This window comes from Triticum aestivum, chromosome 7A (genome assembly GCF_018294505.1).
Source record: "Triticum aestivum cultivar Chinese Spring chromosome 7A, IWGSC CS RefSeq v2.1, whole genome shotgun sequence".
NCBI classification, from domain to species: Eukaryota; Viridiplantae; Streptophyta; class Magnoliopsida; order Poales; family Poaceae; genus Triticum; species Triticum aestivum.
The window spans coordinates 405,875,653-405,885,337 of record NC_057812.1 but is presented as its reverse complement, the minus strand read 5'-3'; positions in this window follow the sequence as shown (position 1 = coordinate 405,885,337).

The window sequence follows — 9,685 nt, the reverse complement described above, 5'->3', positions numbered from 1 at the left end:
TTGGAGGCACATAGTTGTGATCATCCTATTCTTCTTGGTTGTCTTCCATCATAACCCCTCTTTCGCCATGCTTGGTCCAAACATTATAGTGTGGCATGAAACCCTTATAAAGCAGGTGGGTGTGAAGGATTTCCCAGTCAGAGTAAAACTTTGTATTACCACATATAGGGCATGGACAACACATAAAACCGTTCTGCTTGTTTGCCTCAGCCACTTCGAGAAAATTATGCACGCCCATAATGTACTCGGAGGTGCGTCCGTTACCGTACATCCATTGCCGGTTCATCTGCGTGCATTATATATTCTGCGTTCATCATGAATATAGAAGTGACCAAATTAATAGAAGTTCATCATCACATTAAAACCAAAGTACATACATAGTTCTCATTGAACAACATATAGCCTTCCATAGCATGTAAATAAACCATACATAGAAACTATCTAAAACATTTCAATGCAACAACAAGTGCGATCATAATCGCAACTAACGTAACAATTGATCCAACGGCATAATGATACCAAGCCTCAGTATGAATGGCATATTTTCTGATCTTTCAAATCTTCAAGCGAATTGCATCCATCTTGATCTTGTGATCATCGACGACATCCGCAACATGCAACTCCAATATCATCTTCTCCTCCTCGATTTTTTTCAATTTTTCCTTCAATTAATTGTTTTCTTCTTCAACTAAATTTAACCTCTTAACAATAGGGTCGGTTGGAATTTCCTGTTCACATACCTCCTAGATAAAAAAATCTATGTCATGTTAGTCGGCATAATTGTCATAAACACTAAATCCGAATCATAGACAGGACGAGGGCCGACAAAGGCGGATACCAAAACCATCGCACTATATAATAACAAACAATAATAAAAGTAAGAAAATTACACAAGTATCTATCTAAATCATACAAGTAAGAACTTTTTTCTTTTAGAAAGAAGATATGAAGAAGAGGCTAACACGATGGTGCCGGCGACGAGATCGGCGCGGGCGATCAACGGTGGTGAGGACGGGACGGGACAGGACAGACCGCCAAACCTAGACAAATCTTGAGGAAAATGGAGCTTGGACAAGGAGCTTCGAGAGGAGAAATCTTAAGTGTGGCGCGGGCATTTCATCGAACACCTCATGTGCATAGGAGGTGAGATAGAGAACCACAAAGCTCTCCCATGTCCAGCCAAAAAAACAGAGAAGTGCACTGCTCTGCTCGCGGGCAAGGGGGTATATAGGCTTCTCTTTGGTCCCGGTTCATGGCTGGAACCGGGACTAAAGGACGACATTTGGTCCCGGTTCCAGCCACGAACCGGGACCAATGGTTGTGGGCCAGGAGTGAGGACCATTCGTCCTAGTTCGTGTCTAGAACCGGGACCAAAGGGGACAGACGAACCGGGACCAATGGCCCCCGAGGCCCGGCTGGCCCCTAGCCTCACGAACCGGGACCGATGCCCCCATGGGTCCCGGTTTGTGAGTGAACCGGAATTAAAGGGCTTACCCGGCCTGGACCAAAGCCCTGTTTTCTACTAGTGTATGCCCCCCGGGTCTCATATATATATATATATATATAAACACAAAAATACCTTGCTGCAATTTTATTTATTTTATTTTGTTTTCCAGTTTACTTTATTACCTACCACTACGACATTTAATCCTTGCAAGTAACTGCCGAGGGGATTGACAACCCCCTTGTTTGCGTTGGATGCAAGTATTAGCTTTTGTGTGTGCATGTGCTATTAATAAGGCTTTGTGTGATTCTCCTTCTAGATTGATAGCCTTGGTTCTTAACTAAGAGAAATATTTATCTCTGCTGTACTACATCATCCTCTCCTCTTTGTGGAAATCCCAACGCTGCTCACAAGTAGCAATAGCATCCCCTCTTTCGTCTACAATCCATCAGTATACTAGTTCGAGCTATATTTTTATTCATCACATAATATGAGTTTTGCTTGGAGAATCTTGTATGATAGTATTCTTTGCTTTGTTTTCTTGTTAGTTTTCCACAATCATGGTTTACTACACACACCTTTTGAGAGGGACACACATTTATTAGTGATTTGTTAGAATACTCTATATGCGTCACTTATATCTTTTCAGCTAGGTAGTTGCTCTAGTTCTTCATTTATATAATTTAGAGCACGGCGGTGGTTATATTTTAAAGAAATAGTTGCACTCTCATGTTTTACTTATATATTTTTGAGAGTCTAATACATAGTAATGGCAATATGCAAGTGTTACGAAATTGGACCTGATATGATAGGTACTCAAGAGGGACATCATAAAAACTTTCATGTAGATCACTGCATATGATAAGTTTAATTCCTTGCAGTAGTGTTGCGATATTGAGATGGTAATATGTGGGGGTACTAGTGAATGATTGTGGTTTATTAAGAATATTTGTGTTAAAGTTTGTGATTCTCGAAGCATACATGTATAGTCTCCCGTTATGCGATGAAATTGGAGCATGATTTATTATTGAGTGTCTACCTTATGAGTGGTGGTCGGGGACAAGTGATGGTCTTTTCCTGCCAATCTATCTGCTCAAGGGCATGCATAGTAGTGCTTTGTTTCGAGGGCTAATAAAATTTCACAATAAGTATGTGAGTTCTTTATGACTAATGTGAGTCCATGGATTTTATGCACTCTCACCTTTTCACCATTCGCTAGCTGCTTCGCTACCATGCATTTCCCTTTCTCACCTCGAGAGTTGGTGCAAACTTTGCCGATGCATCAAAACCTTGTGATATGATACACTCTATCACACATAACCCCCTTTATATCTTCCCCAAAACAGCCACCATTTCGTTGTTATGACATACACCTTCATTGTCACATTGCTTTGCATGATCATATAGCTGACATAGTATTTGTGGCTCAGCCACTGTTCATCACTATCATACATGTTACACTAGCATCATTTCACATCCTGGTACACTGCTAGAGTAATAAATATAGATTCATATTTATTCTAGAATTGAGTTGTAATATTGAGCTGTAAGTAAATAAAAGTGTGATGATATTCTTTATTAGAGCGTTGTCCAATGAGGAAAGGATGATGGAGACTATGATTCCCCCACAAGTCGTGATGAGAAACCCGATGAAAAATAAAAATAATAAAAGAAGAGGGCTAAAAGAGCCTCAAAAATGAAACGAGAGAAAAAGAGAGAAGGTGCAATGTTACTATCCTTTTCCACACTTGTGCTTTAGAGTAGCACCTTGTTTTTCATATATAGAGTCTTCCATGTTGTCACTTTCATATACTAGTGGGTATTTTTCATTATAGAACTTGACTTGTATATTCCGATGATGGGCTTCCTCAAATGCCCGAGGTCTTCATGAGAAAGCAAGTTGGAGAAACACCTAGTTAGTTTTCAGTTTGAGCTTTCATACACTTATATCTCTTAGTGCATTCGTTGCATGGCAACCCTACTCCCCACATTGACATCAATTGTTGGGTGTCTCTATAGCCTGTTGATTAGCCACGTTGATGTGAGATTATCTTCCTTTTTGAATTCCCCTTATTGATCTCTATCAGTGCATTATATTCCACCCATAGTGCCATGTCCATGGCTCATGCTCATGTATTGCATGGGATTGACAAAGTTCAATCGCATTAAAAAGTATGAACCAATTGCTCAGCTTGTCATTGGGGTAGTTCATGATTCATACCTTGTGTTAGGAAGACCAAGCCTGACAACATTATATGATTTTGTAGGGATAGCGTCCTTTTGCATTTTTATTTGGGATTTTTATTTCTGTGCCCCTGATTCCTTAGCTCTACTCATTCATCCCCATGCTCTTAACTTTTGCTCACCCCACTCCATTTTCCGAAACCCTCATAAATGGTCACAACGGAGTATGCCACCGGGTCAAACCATTGACCGTTAACTCTGACGAGTGGGGCCGCGCTAGACTCTGTCACCCGTTGGACCTGACGAGTGGGGTCGCATTAAGACATGTCAGATGAGCTTGTCTGAGGGATCCCCTTGTCTGAACCTTGAGCCACTATATCACCATGCCGCTCTGCCCCCACCGCCGCCGTCGTGCAGCCTCCGCCACTATCATGCCCTGTAACATCCCAAAATTATTAATTTTGGAATGTTATATTAAAAAATATAAGTATGATCGTTTGTTTGATTGTTGTGTGAATCATTGAGTGAAATTGAGTGGAATTTGAAACTTTTTGAAAGTTGAATGAGAGGGAACGAAATTACTTTCCCAGACTTTCATCTTTGCATTTTGATCTCCATGAATTCAAATTCATTTTATCACAAAACCCTAGAGTGAAGATGATATGACCTCTTCCATTTAAATAAATGAAACGGGTTTTGAAAAGATTTGAATTCTAGTTGGAAATATTTCAAATTCAGAAAATTTATGCAAGTCAATGATGTTCATGAGAGAAGATAAAATGACCTCTTCAAATTATATGAAATATGAGTTGAAAGTTTATAAGGATCAAATTGACAGTCCCTTTGAAGGTATTTTGAAACCCGCTTTCAATTTGGAGTTATTTGGCTTTTATTCAAATTATTTTTCTCCTAAAAATAAATAAATGGAAACAATGGTAAAATGATTCCCTTCAATGGAAAATTAGCAGAAAATGAATTTGAAAGCATTTTGGTATTTGAAAAAAAATCATTTTTATTAGGTTTTATTGCAATAGTAGCACTGTTTGCTTCATTTGATTTTTTGTAGATTTTAGTTGACTCTCATAAATAGTTCACGTTGTAGGAAATCTTTTTCAAAAAATTATGATAATTATATGCATATATATAGTTTTTATTTATTTTGTTTAGTTTTTCTTTTTGTTCTCGATTAAAAAAGCCCACCCGCATCGAAATGCTAGGCTGGCCGGCCCAGCAGCCAGCCGTCACCCAGCCAGCCACCTCACCCGAGCCGGCCCACCCCAAACGCGCCCGCACCCAAACCCCAACCGACCGGCCGCCCGATCCCCTCGCTCCCTCCCCTTGCCCACTAACGCCAGGCCCCACCGCCTTCTTCCTCCTCCCACAAACCATGGAGAGCACCGCCGCCGCCGGAATCACGATCCTCACGGGACCCTCTTCCCCGTTTTGCCCCCTCCTCCAAGTCGACCCCCCTATATATACTTTCCCCTCACCCGTTTCTGCCCTAAAGCCCTAACCCTGACCCCTCTCGTCGCCGGAATAGCTCGCCGGAGTCCGAGACCTCCGTCGGCGCCCTTGCCACGCCCAACCGCCTCCAACCTCCATGGGACCCGCCGACACCACCATCGTGTTCCCCTCACTCGACTATGCCTTCCCAACTACTTGCCTGAGCCTCAAAACCACCAGACTGCCATCGCCATTGATCACCGATGCCATCCGCCCCCTCGAGCTTGTCACCGACCGCCTCCGACCATCCTCGCCGACTCCACGACCGCTGTTGGACTTGTCGCCGCCCGCTACATCACCCTAACCCATCCAACTTTGTTGTCGACGACCGGAGCGCCTCCGCCATCGATGTCCGAGCCGCCACCACCGTCTACGACCTCGCTGGAGTCTCCACCACCACTATAAGCAACCTCCTCCGTCCGATGTATTATTAACGCTCGATATTAGATCCAAACAAACAGGTTGGTTTTTTATATTAGATTGGTCCAGTCGGTTTATTACTAGTTTAGTTCGATCAGGCCACCAGTTTTTGTTTTAATAGTTGTCCACCGCCATTTTCGCTAGATATAGGCTGCCCACCTGCAGCTGCCTAGTGCACCCCCACCCGTAGCCAGTAGCTAGCTGCCACGTGTACCATGCACTACTACAGGATGCTGCTAATGCGACAGTACGATCGGAGACCCTTCGAGAAACTTTGTGTGATGCAATAATCGCAAACAGTGGTGTATGAAAACCGTCCAAAATGTATAAAACATTTGCGATGACGGATGCATGAAACATGGTTCAAATTTTAGTTGCGTGTGCGATGAAGGACATACGGTTCAGTTCAATTAATTGTTTTGTGATGAGGAGGAACAAAAGAAACGGTCAGTCAGATGAAGGCGTGTGCGATACATAGCATACGGTTCACTCGGCTGAACTGTTTGTGATTAGGCAACAAAAAAGAAACGGGCAGCTAGATGAAGGTGTGTGTGATATACATCATACGATTCACTCGGATGAACTGTTTGTGATTAGGCAACACAAAAGAAACGGTCAGCCAGATCAAGGTGTGTGCGATATACGCATGTGGTTCACTCAGACCTTGTCGTTAGTGTGTGACCTCTGTGGCAACCATTCGCTCCCCAGGTGCCTCTTCGTGTACCATGGAAACCGTCCACCGCCTCTTCGCCTTTCCCTCTCGATTTGGAACTGCTATCACACGCTCTTGCTCCCTCCATTTGCCTTCATCCTTTCTTCTGCCATTGTTCGATCATCTTCTCCATCGAGGGAACAGGCCGGAAACGACCCCATTATTCTTGCCCCGATATGAAAGATGACGTGGTGGAGGAACTCATTAATCGGTGCAACGTCATCACCTCGGCTAGCATGGCAGGTTCATTCAAGACCATTCTCAACTCAACTAATAACATCATTACAAGGAACCCAAGGGTCCAGGAGCAGTTTGATCTCCCCTATCTTCTTCGCCATGACCCTGCTGACTAGTGCGGGGACGAGGGAAGCCTCACCTTGTGCAAGTTGATGCCGCTTGATAATGATACGTATGATGTTAAGATGCCATTGCTTGAGGGCAAGGCTTGGGCAGGCGCAAATGGAGATTGGGTTGTTGCTACCTCTTGAGCATGCGTTGGTTTTCCCTTGAAGAGGAAAGGGTGATCCAGCAAGTAGCGTAAGTATTTCCCGTAGTTTTTGAGATCCAAGGTATTAATCCAGTAGGAGACTACACGCAAGTCGTCTAGTACCTGCACAAACAAACAGGAACCTCGCAACCAGCGCGATAAAGGGGTTGTCAATCCCTTCACGGTCACTTACGAAAGTGAGATCTGATAAAGATAATAAGATAATTATTTTTGGTATTTTTGTGTAGATTGGAAAGTAAAGATTGCAAAATAAACGGCAATAGAAATATCCAGTAGTTGGGAGAATAATATAATGGAGAATAGACCCGAGGGCCATAGGTTTCACTTGTGACTTCTTCGAAGATAACCTAATCTACGGTGGGTGAACAAATTACTGTCGAACAATTGATAGAAAAGCGAATAATTATGAGAATATCTAGGCATGATGATGTATATAGGCATCACGTTTGTGACAAGTAGACCGAAACAATTCTGCATCTACTACTATTACTCCACACATCGACCGCTCTCCAGCATGCATCTAGAGTATTAAGTTCATAAGAACAGAGTAACACATTAGGCAAGATGACATGATGTAGATGGATAAACTCAAACAATATGATATAAACCCCATCTTTTTATCCTTGATGGAAACAATACAATATGTGCCTTGCTGCCCCTGCTGTCACTAGGAAAGGACACCGCAAGATTGAACCCAAAGCTAAGCACTTCTCCCATTCCAAGAAATATCAATCTAGTAGCCCAAACTAAACTAATATTTCAAAGAGATTTGCAAAGATATTTAAATCATGCATATAAGAATTCAGAGAAGAATCAAAAATATTGTTCATAGATAAACTTGATCATAAACCCACAATTCATCGGATCTCGACAAACACACCGCAAAAAGAATTACATCGAATAGATCTCCAAGAGAATCGAGGAGAAATTTGTATTGAGATCCAAAGAGCGAGAAGAAGCCATCTAGCTAATAACTATGGACCCGAAGGTCTGTGGTAAACTACTCACACATCATCGGAGAGGCTATGGTGTTGATGTAGAACTCCTCCGTGATCGATTCCCCCTCCGACGGAGCGCCGGAAAAGGCCCAAAGATGGGATCTCATGGGTAGAGAAGGTTGCGGCGGTGGAAATAGGGTTTCGTCGTGCTCCTGGATGTCTTTAGGGTATATGGGTATATATAGGAGGAAGAAGTAGGTCGGTGGAGCTACGACGGGCGCACGAGGGTGGGGGGCGCGCCCACCCCCCTGGGGTGCGCCCTCCTGCCTCATGGCCTCCTTGCTTCTTTCTTGACGTCCACTCCAAGTCTCCTGGATTACGTTTGTTCCAAAAACGATCCTCGCAAAGGTTTCATTCTATTTGGATTCCGTTTAATATTCCTTTTCCGCAAAACACTGAAATAGGCAAAAAACAGCAATTTGCACTGGGCCTTCGGTTAATAGGTTAGTCCCAAAATAATGTAAAAGTGCATAATAAAGCCCATTAAACATCCAAAACGGATAATATAATAGCATGGAACGATCAAAAATTATAGATACGTTGGAGACGTATCAGTTGTTTATATTGGGTACAACTGCGAGTGGGAACTTATGAATGTGTACACTCGCCACCGGGTTCCACTTCCAAAAATCTTAGACGACTTCCCAGAGGTTGAGTACACCGGTATTATACGTGAGTTCAAATACGATCATGGTGACTGTCGTCTACGGAAGATAGCAATTTGTCGACTTCCCAACCGCTCTTGGGATTACACAAACTATGAAGTTGTTGCTATCTTCGACAAGCTTGTTACCGTCCTTACTTCCACGCCTCAATGGATATTGCTCAAAAATCAATTTCTGCACACGGATGAGTACTATGATGCAATTCAATACGAGGGTCTTGTGTTTGCTGTCACCGCTCATGGCACTCTTTTTGCATGGAATCCTGATGCTTTCGGTACATTTGTCTTCCACCATAATTATAATTGTTTCATCCACATGCATGCAGGTTAGCTAGTTTTCCTTTACTAATTAACCTTCTTGTGTTTCCAAGGTCCTGTGAACATTCCACTACCTATACTTGAAAACTTTTATAACCAAGGGGGAGACGACGATGCTGATGATCACGAGCATGAGGACGAGCAGGACCCATATACTCAGTGGCGCCTAGCAACTTATTCTGATGGATCACCTCTTCTTGTCTGTATATAGGGCACTGCTGATATTACTAAGGAAGCAGGTGTTGTCTTGCATAGTCGCACTCTCTGGACCTATTCCAACATTCATTGCAGGGTATTCGGGATGGATACTAGTGTACTAGCACCAACACCTTCTCCCTGGTTCAGTATTGAAAGTCTTGGAGGAAACTCGCTCTTCCTTGGACAAAACTATCCAATGATGGTGGAAGGCAATCCAGCTACTGTTGACACAATGTTACTACCAGTTATGAGAAGCAACTGTATCTATACCTCGGACATTGCTATGCTTCCCCACCGTCCCAATATGGGTCCTGACATAGGCCGCTTCAGCCTGGATGATCAGTTCTGCATTGGTCTCGAGATTGACAGTAGCTGGCCCTTCCCAGAGAATCACTTCTGGTTCAAAGCAAGCGTTTCCAACGCCAATGAGTGGTTGAGTTAAAGTTCATTTCATCGCTTTGTTATTTGTTGTGTGAGAAAAACATTACTTTACTGGAACATTTTGTTGGAAATGATCTATAATCCAACGTGTATCCGCGTTGTCGTTGTGGGTTGATGACTTTTTGTATGTAATCAATGGTACATTTGCATATGCGTCCATCAACTCACGCCTACTAGTGGTGTCCATATGAACAGTGCTAGTGATTTTAGTTGCAAAAACTAGATAGTGCTAGTGATTTTTAGGTGCATATATTTTGACAAATCACAGTGTTACAAGGTTGACAAATGGCAATGT